This window comes from Elephantulus edwardii, unplaced genomic scaffold (genome assembly GCF_000299155.1).
Source record: "Elephantulus edwardii isolate Elephantulus edwardi_28Jun2011 unplaced genomic scaffold, EleEdw1.0 scaffold00429, whole genome shotgun sequence".
Classification (NCBI taxonomy): domain Eukaryota; kingdom Metazoa; phylum Chordata; class Mammalia; order Macroscelidea; family Macroscelididae; genus Elephantulus; species Elephantulus edwardii.
In genome coordinates, this window is record NW_006400179.1 from 667,756 (window position 1) to 687,514 (window position 19,759).

General features: G+C 39.4%; 1 pseudogene; it reads left to right on the forward strand.

Annotated features, from left to right (window-relative positions):
• Window positions 1–19,759, forward strand: part of LOC102850855 — an 81,624-nt pseudogene that overhangs the window by 12,708 nt on the left and 49,157 nt on the right.

The window sequence follows — 19,759 nt, forward strand, 5'->3', positions numbered from 1 at the left end:
GGACAATTAAAACAGACTTTCTGGGCGGGGGGGAAGAAGAACGAACTGGGGAGGAGGGTAAGGAAAACAGTGCAACAATGAATGAATGAAAACCCAAAATCTCTGTAAATGTTCATTAAAATGAGTAAAATTTAATAATTTAAAAAAAGAAATGTTTTTAAAAAATCTATTAACAAAATTAATTCAACACATAAAAGTATGTGGAGCAAGAAATTAGGAACATCACACACTCACCTACAAAATAGCAATAAAAAATGACAGTAGTAATAATACTACTGTTAATAATTACATTGAATGGAAATTATTCAAATGCACTAAGCAAGACAAAAGGAGTTACAAGTGCCTTGCTGCGCTGGCCCTGATGGGAGGGCTGCCCTTAGGAAGCGGGGAGGGGTGCGCTGCCCGGGTGGCGGGTGGGCAACGAAACCTAACTTCTGTGTTCCCCACAACTACGTGTGGAAGAGCATGCAGTCCGACCTGGCCTTCTTCAGGTTCCCGAGGGATCCGGGCCAGATGCCTGAAGTGGGTGGAGAATTGTAGGAGAGCTGACTTAGAATATAAAACACTTGCGCAACATAATAAACATTATCGGTTATGTGCCAAATACTTTGAGACCTCTATGATCTGTAGAACTATACATTTTGCAGAGGCATCAGAAATCTAAAGAATGATTGGGTTATTTTATTTCTCAAAATTAACTGAAGCAGATAGTTGGGAAGTCACTGGGAGAGTCCTTTTAGGACAATTCTTCGAGATAATGTGATACCAACAATATTTGATCTTACCAGTCATCTGAACAATCCACATAGTAGACACAGAAAACGAATAAAAGAATTGAGTGAAGATGAAATCAGGACACTAAAACAGAAAAAAATTGATGAAACTTTTGAACAACAGCAAACACTTAAAGAAACAAACAACAACAATGTTCAGAACCTCAGTGCAAAAGAAGGTGGTAAAGAACAGGATGAAGACATTTTGCCTTTAACCCTTGAAGAGAAGGAAAACAAAGACTACCTAAAATCTTTATTTGAAATTTTTATTCTTATGGGAAAGCAGAACATACCTCTGGATGGTCATGAAACTGATGAAATCCCAGATGGTCTCATTACTCCTGATAACTTTCAAGCTCTGCTTTAGTGCCAGATAAAATTCTGGTGAAGAGGTTTTGAGAATGCGCTTTGAGACAATAGCTGTCAACCTATTGTTCTGTTCTAAACCCCAGCAGAAACAGATGCTTGAGATCTGTGAGAGCTGCATTTGGGAAGAAACTCTCAGAGAAGTGAGAGACTCATATTTCTTTTCCTTTGTCACTACGATGTGGTGGACATAGCACGGGAAGAGCATCTGCCCATTTTGGTGAGGTTTGTGGATGAATTTCATAATCTGAGAGAGGAATTTGTGGGCTTCCTGCCTTATCAAGCTGATGCAGAGATTTTTGGCTGCGAAATGTCACACTACAATAACAGAAATGGGGATTAAACATGGAGTACTGTCGTGGCCAGGCTTACATCGTGTCCAGTGGATTTTTTTTCAAGATGAAGGTTGTCACATCTAGACTTTTAGAGAAATATCCTCAAGCCATCTACAAACTCTGTTCTTCCTGTGCCTTAAATACATGTTTGTTGTGTACCTGTTATGGGAGTATCTGTTGCACTGGGAACAATTGAAGAAGTTTGTTCTTTCTTCCATCGATCACCACAACTGCTTTTAGAACTTGACAATGTAATTTCTGGTCTTTTTCAGAACAGTGAAGAAAGGGGTAATGAACTGAAGGAAATTTGCCATTCTCAGTGGACAGCATGGCATGATGATTTTGAAATCTTAGTGGACCTCTTGCAAGCACTTGTTCTATGTTAAGATGGTATAAATAATGACACAGATGTTAAATGGAATAATTGCATAGCTGGCCGAAACTTTGTACTCTGTAGTGCAATAATAGATTTTTATTTCATCGTTACAATTGTTGTTCTTAAAAAGTCTTGTCTTTTAAAGAGCTTTTGGGGAAAACCTGCAGGGTCAGACTGCTGATGTCTTCTTCCCTGCCAGCAGCTTGACTACAGTGCTGCATTCACTAAATGAAGTGATGGAAAATATTGAAGTTTATCATGAGTTTTGGTTTGAGGAAGCCACAAATTTGGCATCCAAACTTGATTTTCAAATGAAACTCCCTTAGAAATCCCGCCGAGCTCAGCAGGGCAACCTGGATTCTCAGCTAACCTCAGAGAGTTATTATAAAGAAATCCTGAGTGTCCCAACTGTGGAGCACATTATTCAGGAACGTATAGATATATTCTCAGAACATCACCTCAAAGCTCTTAAATGCTTAACTCTGGTCCCTTCTGTCATGGGGCTCAAGTTCAATACGTCAGAGGAACACCATGCTGACATGTACAGGAGTGACTTACCCAATCCTGACTTACTGTCTGCAGAGCTTCATTGTTGGAGAATCAAGTGGAAACACAGAGGAAAAGATATAGAGCTTCCATCCACCATTTATGAAGCCCTTCATCTACCTGACATCAAGTTCTTCCCAAACATTTATGCTTTACTGAAGTTCCAGTGATGAAGGTTGAAAATGAGCGCTATGAAAATGAACGAAAGCATCTCAAAGCATACTTAAGAAACACTTTGACAGACCAAAGGTCAAGTAACTTGGCTTAGCTTAACATTAATTTTGATATAAAACATGATCTAGATTTAATGGTGGACACATATACTAAACTCTATAAAACTAAGTCACAGCTTCCTATAGGTAACTCCGAAATTGCTGAAAATAACTCTTATTCATTGTCCAGCTCTCAGATGTACAGATCAGAAAGACTATGGCCTAAATGTATAGATGTATAGATCAGAAAGACTATGGCCTAAATCAGATGCACCTTAGTCCTCAAACTGGCATTGTTACTAACCTCACTAATTTGGAGAGATCCCTAACTGCAGGTTTTCCCAGTTCAATGCATCTCTTATTTCCTGAGTGCTGGTATCAAAGGTGTTGATTGTGGGTCCAAGCAATATGAAGCTGTTGACAGTCTCAATCTACTCTCAATCCATCATGACACTGCCTATAGGTTCCGTAGTAAAAATCTTTGTTTTCTTGACATTGAGATGCAATTCGTATTGAAGACTGCGTTCCTTGATCTTTGGCAACAAATGTTTCAAGTCCTCCTCACATTTAGCAAGCAAGGTTGTGTCATCAGCATAAAACAGGTTGTTGATGAGTCTCCCTCCAATCCTGATGCCACACTCCTCTTCATAGAATCCAGCTTCTCAATAATTTTCTTAGCATACAGATTGAATAGGTATGAAGAGAGAATACAACCCTGACACACTCCTTTCTCAATTTTAAACCATGCTGTGTTCCCCTGCTCTGTTTGCACAACAGACTCCTGGTCCATGTATAGATTCTACATGAGCACAATTAAGTGCTCATCATCAGTTTGTATCTCATAAACTTCTTCAGTAAGTGATATAAGTCTTCTTTATATTTTACAAACAAGGTTGTGTCATCTACACAGTTTATGTAGTTGAGACTTTCTCCAATTCTGATGCTGTATCATTCTCCATATGGTCTACCTTCTCAAATAATTTGCTCAGCATACAGACTGGATATGTCTGGAGAAAGGATACAACCCAGACACACACCTTTCTTGATTTTCAACCATGAAGTATTCTCTGGTTATGTTCTTTATCTCTGTGTAGATTTCCCATGAGTACAATTAAATATTCTGAAATTCTATTCTCAATGTTGTCCATAATTTGTCATAGTCTATAAAACATAAGTAAACAGCTTTCTGGTATTCTCTGCTCTTTGCCAAGATCTACTTGACATCCATAATGATATCCCTGATTCAGTGATCTTTTCTGAATCTAGCTTGGGTTCCTGAACATTCCCTGTCAGTATACTGTTCTAGTTGCTTTTGAATAATCTTCAACAGGATTATACTGTGTGTGATACTACTTAAATTGTTCATTAGTTTTTGTACTCTTAAATAATCTTTTTTTTCCTCAGCAGAAACTATATGAGCGAGAAGACAGTGGAATGTAAATAACAAACACTCAAAGAACAAAACTGTCAATCAAGAATACTGTACACAGCAAAACTGTCTATCAAATATGACAGAGAGATCCAGGCATTCTCAGAAAAGCAGAAACTATGGGAGTTTGTAAACAAAAAGACAATATTGCAGAAAATACTGAAGGAAGTCCTTCTCAGAGAGATGTGCAGAATGGACAATGGATCAAACTAAGCAGCACCAACACCAAAAAGAATGCAACAAAATGATAGCAACAAATCACTTTTTTAAGAAAATGGGGCCAAATCGGTTCATCAGTTATCTTCCACATTTCTTAGCCTACACTAATGAGCACTTCCAGGGCTGTATCTGTTGGAAAATTTTACTTGGTATTCTACAGAATACTGCATCCTTAATTTTCGGTGTAGTCTGTAGGGAGTTTTGCCTCTAGCCTAATGAAGCACTTCTCTCACAGTTTGGGTTCACCATTATCTCTGAAGAAAGGTGAGAAATCTTTTTGCATGCAATTTAAAACCTGTGAAACTTACTGGAGGGTTAGATTCGAGTCAGTTTGGATTTGATTGAGATGGTATTGAATCAATTCCTTGGGCAGACATTTTTACCAGTGCCTTCAGTTTAACTTGGACTTCTTCCTTTAGCACCATTGTTTCTGGATCATATGCTTCTTCCTGAAATGTTTCAATATCAACCAATCTTTTTTGACACAACAACTTTTTTTGTGTTCCTCTTATTTTTTAAAAATGCTTCCTGCATCATTCAATTACATTTAAAGAACAAATTCAAACCTCAAGTTGCAACACCAGAGGATTCTATGGGCAAACTATTGAACAATAAACAATAACAGTTGCTACTACGTGCAGTTGAGTTGACCATGACTCATAACAACCTCAGCAACAACAAATTGTGTCCTGTCCTATCCTGTGTCATTCTCATGATCTACATCATGCTCAAGTCTGTTGCTGCAGCCACTATGTCAATTTATTTCATTGAGGATCTTCCTATGCTTGGCTTACTTTCTACCTCTCCCAGCATGACATCTTTTCCAAGGATTGGCTCCTTCTGAAAATATGCTCAACGTCTGTAAGACAATGTTTCACCATCTTTGCCTTTAAGCACTCTGGTTGCACATTCTCCAAGACTGATTTGTTTGTTCTTTTGGAATTCTGTAATATGATCAATGTTCTTCACCAATATCACAGTTCAAAAGTATTGATTCTCCTCAAGTCTTCCTTATTCACTGTTCAGCTTTCAGATGCATAAGAAGCAATTTAAAATACCATGATTTGGATCAAGTGCACCTTATCTTTAAACTGACATCCTTCCTGTTTAGCATTTTAGACCATGTTCATGGGGGGGGGGGAAGTCTGCAGATGGGCTGGAGGCTGCTGTGAGTGGTTCCACTCTAGAAGCTGGTTTCTTGAGTCTTGGTGAGAGTCACATAAGGAAAGTTTTGGCTTGTGTTATTGGTTTTCCCCCTCCAGGAGTTGTGTCAGCTGGCTGGACTTTTGCCTAATTTAGTAAAAAATGACCCAAGGGCAGAAGGTCTACTTGGTTTATCTTAGTCAGCAGTAATTTTTTTGTGTGTCTTTAAAATGAATTAATGTTGGGATAAACATTCTTTAAGTGTACATTAGTCATTTGTCTATTTGCTCTACTGAAGTAACTTGGAGTTGCTTTGATACTGAATACTGTGCCTTAGTTGTGTCAAATACCATAAAGGTTACCCATCATGGACAGTGTTTGGAGGAACTTCCAGATTGATTCAGGTTTGGAAGCAGGAATGATATCCACTTCCTAAACCAGATGCCTCTGGAAACTCTATGAACATAGAGAAATTATATTAATTATAGAACAGAGTTCAGATCTTTTCTTCATAGGGTCGCTATGCGTCATATTCAACTTGTAGGTACTTAACCACTGCTAAGTAAGACTAGTGTTGTTATATTTTGAAGGAACATTCTTCTACTTTGCACACCACTCTGTCAATTTCCTGTACTGAGGTAATCTGGGTTTGCTGTGATGCTGAACCTTGTGTCACTGGGGTACCAAATGCCATATATAGTTTCCCAATGTGGACAGTGGTGGAGCTTCCAGTTGTAAAACAGGTTTGGAAGCAGGAGTAGCATCCACTTTCTAAGCCACATGCATATGGAAAATGTATGAACTTGGGAAAACAATGATAGTCATAAAAAGTCATTAGATCTTTTGTTTATAGAGTTGCTGTAAGTTGTGCTCAACTTGTTGGTAATCAACAACAACAATTGCATGAAAAAGTCAATGTTGTTGCGTTAAGTGCCATCGAGTGGTAGGCGACTCGTAGCAACCCTATGAAGAAAAGACTTGAACACGTGTATAATTTTCATCCTTTCTCCAGGTTCACAGGGCTTCCGGAGGCAAGCTATATCCTGCTTCCAACCTTGTTTTAATTGAGGAGCTCCACCAAACACTGTCCACCATGGATAGCTCAACACTGTCCACCATGGATAGCTCAGGACCATTTTCAATGAAAGACAGAAAAATTAAAAGAATGCCCTATTCTCCACATTTCCTTTCAAGGAAAGGGTCCGTCCCGCTTTCTAATAAATCTATCGTTACTATTTACCTTCACTTAATGTTTCCTCCTCTTTTTCTTCTTGTCCCTATGCTCTAATAAAAAGTTTCAACCTACACTTGAATGCTCCACGCACTAACATCTGCTCTCCCAAGAAATCCTAAGACTGTTGTACACTATACTACTTTGGTACTTGGGCATCATCATCTCCTCAACTCTCTTCTGCCTGGCACATTCTTTTTGCCTGGGGCAAACTAGGGTATTGAGTACATAAGTAACATTTTGGCACCAAAATTGGGGATAATTTGAGAGGATGGATTTTCCACCATCATCAAGTAGACCCAAATGTCTAATTGATGAGCGAGAACATGTTGGTGTCAAACTAATGGAGGACAGTAGTAGAAAAGGCTTAAAGTATGGAAGAAAGCATTTTGTTTCCTTTTATCTCTGCCCCCTTCACTGTGGTAGGGAAACTGCTCTCTAGAGGTAGTCGGTTTGGGTTCTTCTTCTTGCTGAGTTGGAAAACAGAGCAGTAGTTCATTCTTTTATTTGCAAGCAAAGTAGGAATCCGTTTTCTATGCTGTTTAGATAAGCAAAACATTAGCCATTCCATGATGGCAGGCTCCATCCTCAGCATGTGTCCAAGATGGCAGAGCCCATATACTATATGGCTCATCCAAGATGGCCTCCATTTACTGCATACAGAACCTAACAGTGACATTCTGCTTACCTAAAAACACATAATTAAATACATATATCAATCTTAAATATCGATTTTTGTTTCTTTTGATTCCTGTGGGTTTTAGTTTTACTCATTCACCCACTTTAAATTTTTATAGTATGAGATAGCCCCTGGTTTTCTATTGTTTCCCCATCTGAGGACTATTATTTCCTTGTTTAATACCAATTAACTGCAGATGAATGGGTTAATTGAGTTTTTAATTCTAGTCCATTAGCCTTAAGTCTCTGTTGCTTACCATTACTATGCTCTTTCAGTTGCTAAAGTTGTATAGTAGATTTCAAGAACAGGGGATGTGATGCCTCACATGTATTTTTTTACCACCCTCCTGTCCCCACCTGATGAGCTTGGTAGCTACATTTCAATTGTTTGAACATGTAGATTACTTATAGTAGAATTGTTTTGACAATGTTGAGTTTTACTATCCATGAGCTGGAAACATTACTTTCATTTAATTTGGTCTCTTCATTTTTTTGTGTGTAGGTCTTTTATGTATCTTGTTGTTGTTTAGTGCCATTGAGTCATAGACGACTCATAGCGACCCTATGAATAAACAGCCTGAGCACTGTTTGTACATAGAGTTTCCAGAGGCAAGCCGTTTCAGAAGTGGATGTTGCTCCTGCTTCTAGGCTTGTTTTAGTCGGGAAGCTCCAGCCAACACTGTACCCATTACCATGATTGGCACATCACTGTCACAGCCTTCAGCATCACAGCAACCACGAGTTACCTCATCTAGTTGGATTTATTCCTAGGTATTTGATCTTATGATTGGTTATTAAACAGACAAGCTATTTCTTTTCCTTAAAAAGGTCTTCATCCAGGTAAGATAAGAAAACCCTATTGTTAAGTTAATAAAAAGAGTGACCAGATAGCAACAATTAGGAGATTTAAACTTGATAAGGAGAGTTGATGGTGGTGGTGTTTTTTTTTTCCCTCTAAGGAGGGTTTTGTTCCTCTAGGCTGAAGGAACACTCTAATCTATATACTTTATAGGACTTAATTCCTTAGAAATTCTTAGCAACCACTATTGTACCAGAAATCTGAAAGGAGACACCATAACACCAGACAAAATATAGAGAACATCATAACTGGTGACAAGGAGCATAGAAATTTGTGGGGAGAAAAGAAGAGATAGAGTAGTATCCCAGTTTCTTCAGTTGAGACATTCTTCTTGTTGTTATGTGCCATCAAGTCATTTGGTAACTCATAGCGACCTTATGTACAAGTGCTCTGAATCCTGCTCTATCTTGAGCCCACTTCATTGTCTCCAAAACATACACCCCAATTACGCCAATCACTGAGTCAAGCCATCTCATCCAGGGTCTTCCTCTCTTGTGCTGTCCCTCCACCCTTCCAAGCAAGTCCCTCTCCAAGGACTGGTCTCTCCTTGCAATATGCCCAAAATATGTCAGATGAAGTTTCAAAACCCTTGCCTCCAAGGAACACCATGATTTCACCCTCTCCGGGATGAACCTATTTGTTCTCCTAGTAGTAACTGTCTGTTCTCCTAGCAGTCAACAGTATATTCAATATTGTTTTCCAGCACCACAACTCAAGGGCATCAATTTTCCTTCTATTATCCTTAGTCATTGGCTAGTTTACTGATGCATAGTAATTGCAACGACCATGGCCTGAATAAGGCACACCTTAGTCTCTAGACTGACATTATTGCTCTTCAGTACTCTGGAGAGGTCCCTGACAACACATTTTTCCCAAGGCAATTAATCTTTTGACTTTCTGGCTGCCAGTACCAAGAGTATTTATTGTGGAGACAAGCAAACTGAAGCTGTTAATAATCTCAATCTCTTCATCATCTATCATGATGCTGCCAGTCACCCCAGTGCTGAGAATCTGTTTTCTTAATGTTAACCTTCAATCCATATTACAAATTACAGTCCTTAACCCTCTGCAGCAGATGCTTCAGGTCCTCCTCAGTTTCAGCAATCAAGGTTGTATCATCTGCATAATGCAGGTTGTTGATGAATTTTCCTCCAATCCTGATGCCACATTCCTCCTCATAGAGTCCAGCCTCCTGGATAATCTGTTTTGCATATAGATTGAAAAGGTATGAAGATAGGATGCATCCCTGGTATACACCTTTCTTGATTTTGAACCCTGCAGTGTTTCCTTACTCTGTTCTGACAACTGCCTCCTGGTCCAAGTATATTGTTACTTTTGTTGATTACCATCGAGTCAAGTATGACTCATAGTGATCCTATAAACAAAAGGCCTAAAGTCTTTCTATAACTATAATCATTTATCAAAGTTAATAGGGTTTCTGGAGGCATATTGTTTAGGAAGTGGAGGCCACTTCTGCTTTCAACATGGTCCAAGTATAGGTTCCATATAAGCACAATCAAGTGTTCCCATTTTTCTCAGAGTTAGCCATAGTTTGCTGTGATTCACATAGTCAAATACCATTGCAAACCTAAAGTAGTGAGATGATTGTAGACATTTTCCTTTATAAGGAATGTTTTCCTTTCTGTCCTTATTTAGGATGGAATAGCCTGTTTACTTCTTCTTCAAATTTAACCAAATTTATAATGAAATTTGGCCCCAGAATCTTTTAGAGAATGGTGAAGAGTGGCCTCTTAAAGGATTTCTAAAATTAGTCTGAAGTCTCTCATAATTTGGAATAGAAAATATTTTTTAATTGATATTTTAATGAAGTTTATACAGAACCTGGATTTCCATTCACTCATTGTTACACATTTATCTCCCTGCCCCCTTCCCCCCCAGTTTGTTTTTTTCTTTGGAAAGAAAGTTCTTTCGTTGTTATACAGCACACCTCAGCCCAGACCACTTTACTATGTAGCTCTTATCCTGGATTTGTCATGCCAATAATATTTAATGACATATTCCTTTTAAAAAAATTTTACTATTAATTTCAATGAAAATTTACAGAGACTTTGGATTTCCATTCATTCATCGTTGCACTTTTCTCCCCTCCCAACTCTCCCCCCCAGTACACCCCCCTCTTGGAAAAGTAAAAGAAAAATTCTTTCACTGTTTTACAATCCCTCCCCCCAGGTCCACTCCACTATGCAGCCTTCCCCCTGGACTTCCGTCATGACAAAAATACCTAATCACATATCCCTTTTAAACAGTTTTCTCCCTCACCTGTTTCAATGCAGTATACATTATTAAACCTGTCTTTCTCAGTCTCCCCCCACCCCCACCCCGATGTCAGTCTTGTTTTACAACAGTGGCACCATGCAGTATTTGTCCTTTTGTGACTGAGATACTTCACTCAGCATAATGTCCTCCAGGGTCACCCATTTGGATAATATTGCATGAGTTCCTCATTTTTCAATGCAGAGTAGTATTCCATTGTGTGAATATACCACAGCTTCTCTACCTTTCACTTGTTGATGGGCACTTAGGTTGTTTCCAACTCCTTGCTATTGCGAATTGAACAAAGCTGCGATAAACATGGGTGTGCACATATCTGCTTGGATGGCAGTTCTGACTTCTTTAGGGTATATTACCAGGAGTGGAAATGCTGGATCAAATGGTATTTCTATTTCCAACTTTTTGAGAAAACACCATACTGTCTTCCACACTGGTTGCACCATTTTACACTTCCACCAACAGTTTCTCCTTGCCAGCATTATTTCCCTCCTCTTATTTTGCTATCTTCAGTTTTCTTCAGCAAGATTTTCCTTGCGGGTCATATTTGTGATATTGTTCAGTAATTTCCACACTATACTGGATCACTTAATTTTTTTTTTGGAATTCTAATAAATATAGATCTCTTCCATTCAGTTGGTCATGTAATTGTCCTTTAGATTTCTTGGCACAAGGCTTCGTGTTCTTCAGATTAGACCATATTTTAAGTCAGAAATCAAACCTCAGTAAATTTAAAGACATAAAACTACTGTCTTTTCTTCCATCACAATGCTTGTTGCTGTTGTTAAGTGCTGTCAGATAAAATACACTGATAACAACTCTGTGAATAATAGATCTGAACCCTCTCCTATATTATGCCATCCTTATCATCTCTGACACATTTGAGCCTATTGCTATATTGTATCAATCCATCCTATTGAAGGTCATGCTTCACCTTCACTGATCCTCCACCTTCCCAAGCATAATGTCCCTTTCCAAGGAATGTTGTTGTTATTATGTGTCATTGAGTCATTTCTGGCTCATAGCAACCCTATGTACAATAACTGAATTCTGTCCTATTCTGAGCCAGTCTCACTGACTCTAACATGCCTAACTCTATTACCCTAGTTACTGTATCAGTCCATCTCATCCAGCATCTTCCTCTCCTGCTCTGTTCCTCTACCCTTCCAAGCATAATGTTCTTCTCCAGGGATTGGTCCCTCCTGACAGCATGCCCAAAGTATATGAGACAGAGCTTCAAAATCATTGCCTTCAAGAAGCAACTTGGTTTCACCCTCTCCAGGAAAGAAACATTTGTTTTCTTGGCCATCAATGGAATGTTCAACACTCTTCTCCAGCAACATAACTCCAAGGCATTGATCCTTCTTCTGTGATCTTTAGTTTTGTTTGGATCTCTGGTGAATAGCAAGTAAATAGTTTCTCCTAAAAACATGTCCAAAGTATGTGCAACAAAGCTTCACCATCTATGTCTCCCAGGAGCATCTGGCTGGACTTTCTACAAGTCATATCTGTTAGTTTTCTTGGCAGTTCATGGAATATTCAGCACTCTTTTCCAACATCACAACTCAAGTGGATAGATTCTCCTCCTGTCACCCTTAGTCACTGCCCAGCTCTCAGATGGTGAATGGGGAAAATTTGGCTTGATTCAGGTGCACCTTAGGTTTGTGCTTTTTAAAAAATTTTTATTTTATCATTTGTGTGTGTGTGTGTGTGTGTGTACCATCAAGTCAGATCTGACTGGTACAGGAGGAGATTGTCCCTCCTTCCCTGTCAGAGCATTTGGTGGATTCGAACCGTACGCCTCTGGGATTGCAGTGCAGTGTCTTGCCACTAGGCCACCAGAGCTCCCCTGCACCTTAGTTTTTAAACTGACAGGTAATCATTGTTTTTCAAGACTTTGGAGAGATTCTTTTTTTTTTTCAGAGATTCTCTGATAGCAGATTTTCCCAATGCTATACATCTAATGACTGCTAGTATCCAAGCAAGAAAAAATTGTTGGCAATTTCAATATGTTTAAAATCTATCATTTTCTACATCTATTGGCTCAATGTAAGAATTTTTGTCTTCTTGTTGTTGAGATGTAATCCATATTGAAGGCTGCAGTTCTTGATCCTCTACAATAGTGCCTCGGGTCCTCCTCACTTTCAGCAAGTATGGTTGTGTTGTCTGTATAAAGCAGGTTGTTAATGAGTCTTTCTCCAACCCTGATGCCATACTCTTCTTCAGAGAGTCCAGCTTCTTTAATGATTTGCTCAGCATACAGATTGAGTAGGTATGGAGAAAGAATATAGCCCTGACACACACCTTTCTTGATTTTAAACCATGCAGGTTTCCTTGCTATGCTCAGCAGCTTCTTGATCTAGGCATATATGTCATAAGCATATTGAAGGGCTCTGGAATTCCCTTTCTTTTCAAAGTCAGCCATAGTTTGGTATGATTCACACACTCTTATGTCTTTGCATAGTCAATAAAACACATATAGACCTTCTGGTATTTTCTGCTTTCATCCAAGATTCATCTGATATTAGGATTGACAACCTTGTTATGTCCTTTTCTAAACTGAAGTTGAACTTCTGTCAGTTCTCTATCAATGTACTGTTCTAGCCCTTTTTGGATGATTGCCAGTAATATTTTGCTTATATGTAATGTGAGTGATAGGATAATATCCACACAAGGAAGACCTGTTAATACCACTATCATTCAAATTTATGCATTACCAGAGCCAAAGAGGAGGAAATAGATGACTCTTACTAACTGTTGCAAACAGAAATAGAATATGCAACCAAGATATGTTAACAATACTGGATGACTAGATTGCAAAAGTTGGGAACAGGAAGAAGGATCTGTGGTTGGAAAACATGGACTTGGTGACTGAAATGAAGCTGGAAACATGGAACTTTGTACAATTAATGATTTATTCATTGCAAATACCTTTTATAAAAAAACCCCAAACTACTAATAAACACACGCTGGCCTGTATAATAAGATTGATTATATCTATGGAAAAAAAAATTGAAGAAGCTCAATACCAGCTGTGAAATTAGGCCAGGTGCTGATTTTGGAATAGACTACCCACTACTCATATGCAAGTTCAAAACTGAAGATAAAGAAAATAAAATCAAATCCACAAGAACTACAGTTTGACCTTGAGTCTAGTCCACCTGAATTTTAAATCCATTTCAAGAACAGGTTTGAGACCATGAACACTAATGAGTGAAAACCAGTTGAACTGTGGGAGGATATAAAGAATATGATCCATGAAGAATGTAAAAGGTCATTACAGAGACAGAGGAAGAAGAAAAGACCAAGATAGATGTCAGAAGAGATTCTGAATATTGCACTAGAGCTCTGAGAAGCCAAAGCAAAGGGAAGAAATCAAGAAGTTAAGGATTTCGAAGAGCAGCACAAGAAAACAAAGCAAAGTACTATAATGAAATGCGCAAAGAGCTGCAGTCAGAAAATAAAAGAGGACGAGTTTGCTCAGCATTTCTTAAGCTGAAGGAATTGAAGAACAAATTCAAGCCTTAAGTTGGACCCATGAAACATCAAAAGAAGGTGGAAGGAATATACAGACCCACTATACCAAAAAGAATTGACAGACACAGACGAAATACATGAAACAACAAATGATAAGGAGGCAATGGTGATGAATGATGAAGTTCTGGCTATTCTAAAGGAATTGGCAAAAATCAAGGCCCCAGAATTTGATATCATATCAATTGACAAACAGATGCTGCCAAGGTTGCGCCAAGAAATCTGGAAAACAACTACCAGCCCAAATGACTGGAAGAGACCCATATTTATTCCCATTCCACAAACAGGTGATTCCACAGAGAGAGAAATTACAAAACAATAGCATTAATATCACACACAAACAAGATTGTGCTGAAGATTACCCCAAAACAACTGGAATAGTACATCAACAGATTCCAGATGTGCAATCTGCATTGAGAAGAGGCCATGGCACTAGGAACATTATAACCAATGTTAGATGTATGTAGCTGAAAGCAGAAAGTACCAAAGGAATGTCTATCAGTGTTTCATTAACCATGCTAAAACATTTGACTGCATGGATCACAACAAATTGTGGCTAACCTTGAGAAAAATGTGACTCTCAGAAAACCTGTATGTAGACCAGGAGGTAGTCATCAGGAGAGAACAAGGAAGCTCACTGAATGGTTCAAAATCAAGAAAGATATACATGAAGGATGCATACTATCTCTATATGTTTTCAATTTATTTGAGGAACAGATCATATGGGAGGTAAGGCTCTATGAGGAGGAAGCATCAGGATTGGAGGAAAACATATCAACAACCTGCATTATGCTGCATTAAACATTGCTTGCTGAAAATGAGGAGGGTCTGAAGCAGAAGGTCAAGGACTGTTGTTAAGTGTCATCAAATCTTAACCGACTCAAAACGACCCTATGAATGAAAGTCCTCAACACTTGTGTGACTTTCAACCTTTCTCCAGGTTCATAGGGTTTCTGGAGGCAAGCTATTATAGAAGTGGATGCCACTCCTGCTTCCAAACTTGTTTTCATCAGGGAGCTCCACCAAACACTGTCCACCATGGATAACCATTCTCGCTTTTGACATACTAGTGTCACAGTGTTCAGCTTCACAGCAACCACAAGTTACCTCTGTACAGCAAGTGGGCACACCAGGGCTATATGTCTTAGAAGAATGTTTGGCCAAAAACAATTTAAAACAGATCTGAGGGCTGTGGATTAAAGTCACCCACTTTTGGCTTGGTAGCATCACTTTCTGTCCTCTAGGCCAACTGATCTCTCTCTATGTTGATGTTGACACTGAGACTCCCAAGACACTCGCCCTCATCCTGCTGGTGTGGCCAGACATTTCAGTATTTTACCATTCCGGCATGCCCAAATGATGGGGAACTCTGGGCCGGAGACAAGTCTGCTCTGCCGATACCCACTTGAGGCAAAAAGAAAGCCACAAGTACCCCAAGCATTCCTACTTGCCTCTCTTCAAGATGCAAGAGGCAGCAGCCAGCTTACACTGAGACTCCCAAGACACTCACCGAAAATGAGGAGGGCCTGAGGCATTTGCTACAGAAGGTCAAAGACGACAGTCTTTAATATGGATTGAAGTTCAATAGCAAGAAAACAAAAATTCTCACCACTGGGCCAGCTGGCAGCATTGTGACTTCTGGAGAAGAGACTGAGATTGTTAACAATTTCAGTTTGTTTGGTTCCACAATCAACACTTGTGGCAACAGAAGTGAGGGAATCAAAAGACAAATTGCTTTGGAAAAATGTGCTGTCAGGGACCTCTCCAGAGTACTTAAGTGCAATGATGTCAGTCTACAGAATAAGGTGTGCCTTATCCAGGCCATGTTCTTCACAATTACTTGTTATGTATCAGAGAGCTGGACAATGAATAAGGATGATAGAAGAATTGATGCCTTTGCATTGTGGTGCTGGAGAAGATTATTGAATATGCCATGAACTGCTAAGAGAACAAACAAGTCTGTCCTAGAGAGAGTGAACCAAGCTTCTGCTTGGAGGCAAGGATTTTGAAGCTCCATTTCACATACTTCAGTCATGTTACCAGGAGGGACCAGTACTTCGAGAAGCACATCATGCTTGGAAGGATGGAGGGACAGCACAAGAGAGAAAGACTCTGAATGAGATAGATTGACTTTGTGACTGGAATAAAAGGGGTAGGTGTATCACAGACAGTGAAATTGGCTCAGGACAGCACAGGTTTCAGAGTTCTTGGACATAAGATTGCTAAGACTCAATGACAATAACAGCTATAATATTAATGATATTCTTCAATAATTACCACAATTTTTTGGACCACCTTTCTTTGGAATGGGACCATAGATCTCTTTCAATCAGTTGGCAAGGTAGGTATTGTCCAAATTAGCTAGGAAAGACTGGTGAACATGTCCATGGCTGAATCTGTTCTTTAAAACATGTCATTTGATTTCCCAACCATTCCTGGGGTCCTACTTTTGCCAATGCCTTCAGTGAAGCTTGAACTTATTCCCTCATTACCATTTTATCTTTATCATATGCTACTTCCTGCAATATTTCAATGTTGATCAATTATATTTTTGTACAGTGACTTCATATATTCCCTCCATCTTCTTATGATGCTTCCTGGATCATGAAAGATTTTAACCACAGGAGAAGAGTCTCTGCATTTGAATGATTCTGAAGAAGAATGCTGAACATCTACCAAAAGAACCAACAGATAAGGCTTGGAGAAAGTGCAATCAGAGTATTCCTTGAAGGCATGGGTGGTGAAGTTTCATCTCATATTAAACTTGGAAAGGTGGAGAGTCAGTGAAGGAGAGGAAGATGCTCAGTGAGATGGATTGATACACAGTGCGTGTGGCTGTAGGCTCTAATGTGTTGGGAATGATGAGGATGTGACTGAAAATTATAGAGTTCAGATATATTGTCCATAGGGTCACTCTGAGTAGTACTCAACTTGACGGTACTTAACAATAAAAACAACTTTGAAACACAATACTGAACAAATTTGAAAACCTAGAGGAAATAGACACATTTTCAGGGATGTGTCCTACCTCCATAACTTTTAATCTATATGCATAACAAATTAGGAAAGACTGGGCTCTCTGAGGAGAAATGTGGCACCTGGATTGGAGGAAGACTCATCCACAACCTATGTTATGCATATGACACAACCTTGCTTACTGAAAATGAGGAGGACCTAAAGTGTTTGCTGCAGAAGGTCAAAGACTGCGGTGATCAATATGGATTGAAGCTCAACATCAAGAAAACAAAGATGTTCAGCAGTGGGCCGATTGGCGGCATCATGATAGATGGTGAAGAGACAGAGATTGCAAACAGCTTTAGTTTGCTAGGCTCCACAATCAACACTCTTGGTACCAGCAGCCAGGAAATAAAAAGACAAATTACATTGGGAAAGTCTGCTGTCAGAGACCTCTCCAAAGTATTGAAGAGCAACGATGTCAGTATGGAGACTAAGGTGTACCTGATTCAGACCATGATTTTTGCAATTACTTGCTATTACTAGGGATGACAGAAGGAGAATTGTGGCTTTTGTGCTGTGGTGCTGGAGAAGAGTTTTGACTATATTATGGACTGCTAGGAGAACAAACAAATTTGTCCTAGAGAGGGTGATACCAGGCTGCTCCTTGGAGGCAAAGATTCTGAAAATTCATATGACATATTTTGGACATGTTGCAAGAAGGGACCAGTCCTTGGAGAAAGACATCATGCTTGGGAGGATAGAGGGACAGCGCAAGAGAGGAAGACCCTCAAAGAGATGGATTGATTCAGTGACTGGAGTAATGGGGGTAGGTGTGTCAGAGACGATAAGATACACAGGATAAAGCAGGTTTTAGGGCTGTTGTATATAGGGTTGCTATGGACTGAGGCTCAAAGTCAAGAAGATAAAGATTCTCACCACTGGACGAATTCGCAGCATCAGGATGGATGGTAAAGAGATTGAGATTGTTCACAGCTTTAGTTTGCTCGGCTCCACAGTCAACACTCTTAGCAACAGCATCCAGGACATTAAAAGACGTATTGTGATGGGAAAGTCTGCTGTTAGAGACCTCTCCAAAGTTCTGAAGAGCAATGGTGTCTCACTGGAGACTAAGGTGCATCTGATACAGGCCATGATCTTTGCAGTCACTTGTTATGCATCAGAAAGTTGGACAATGACTAGGGAAGACAGAAGGAGAATTGATGTCTTTGAGCTGTGGTGCTGGAGAAGAGTATTGAATGTACCATGAACTGTTAAGAAGACAAACAGGTTCATCCTAGAAAGGGTTGAACTGGGCTGCTCCTTGGAGGCAAGGATTCTGAGGCTTTGTCTGACATACTTTGGCATGTTGTAAGGAGGGACCGGTCCTTGGAGGGGGACATCATGCTTGGGAGAGTGGAGGGACAGTGCAGGAGGGGAAGGCCCTCTATGAGGTTGATTGATTCAATGACTGGGGTAATTGGGATGGATGTTTAGAGACAGTGAGATTGGCACAGGACAGAGCAGAGTTTAGGATTGTTGTACATAGGGTCGCTATGAGTCGCAAGCGACTCTACAGCACATAACAAGAACAACAACATGAGTCGCAGGCGACTCAACAGTACATATCAACAACAACATTGCCTACTTAACCTAACAGACAGATAGAAAATGTGATCAAACCCGTCACTAAAGAAGAAATTGAACAGGTCACAAGAACACTTCCAACCCCCACCCCCCAAAAAAATAATCCTATATCAATAACTTCACTAGTGAATTCTACCACATTTATAGAGAAACTGAAACCAATTCTACTAACATATTTCCTAATCTAGAAAAAGATGGAAGTCTCAAATTCATTCTGTGACATATAACCTGTACACCAAACCCAGGCTAAGACAACATTAAAAAAGAAAATTGTAGATCAATTTCCTTCATGAATATCTCAAAATCTCAAACTTATTTCCATTGGGCCAAAATTAACTCGAAAGTTTGTCTTCTCATGGGTTTTTTGAAAGTTTTCCTCTCACAGGAGATTTCCCACCCTTGTCCCACAGAGCTGCTGGTGGATTTGAGCTGTTTGAGAGGCAGTACTTTTCGTTTATTAGTGTACACTCCCTACAGACTACACCACCAGAGCTTCATCATAAATATGTTGTTTTTGTGTACCAATGAGTTGGAAGCAACCCATAGCTGACCCTCCAGATTGTTTTCAGAGCCAGTTAATCTCACAGGAGGAGATTGTTTCTCTTTCTCCCATGGAGCAACTTGTGGATTTGAACGACATACTCAATAAAATCCTAGTCAAGAAATCCAACATTTTATAAAAAATAATTCATCATGATCAAGTAGGGTTTACACTATGTATACAAGAATGGTTCAACATAGGAAAGCAAATGCTATCATCTACTACATCAATAAAACAAAAGAAAGCAGACGACCATCTTTTTTTTTATTAAATTTTTTTTTACAGAGGTTTTGGATTTCCATTCATTCATTGCCGCAATTTTCTCCCTTCCCACCCCTCCCCACCAGCTCGCTTCCCCCTCCGAAGAGAGAAAAAAGAAGAAAAATGCCTTCATTAGTATACAATTCCCACGTCCCTTCCCCCCACCCCCTACCCCGAGAACACTTCTCTATGCAACCTTAATTCTGGATTACTGTGCTAACCATAATACTCAACCATATATCACTTCTAATATGTTCTTTCCCTCATCTGTTTCAATACAATATACATAATTTATCCAGTTTTTTCTGTCATACCCCCACCCTGATGACAGACCCTTTCTACAACAGTGGCACCATGCAGTATTT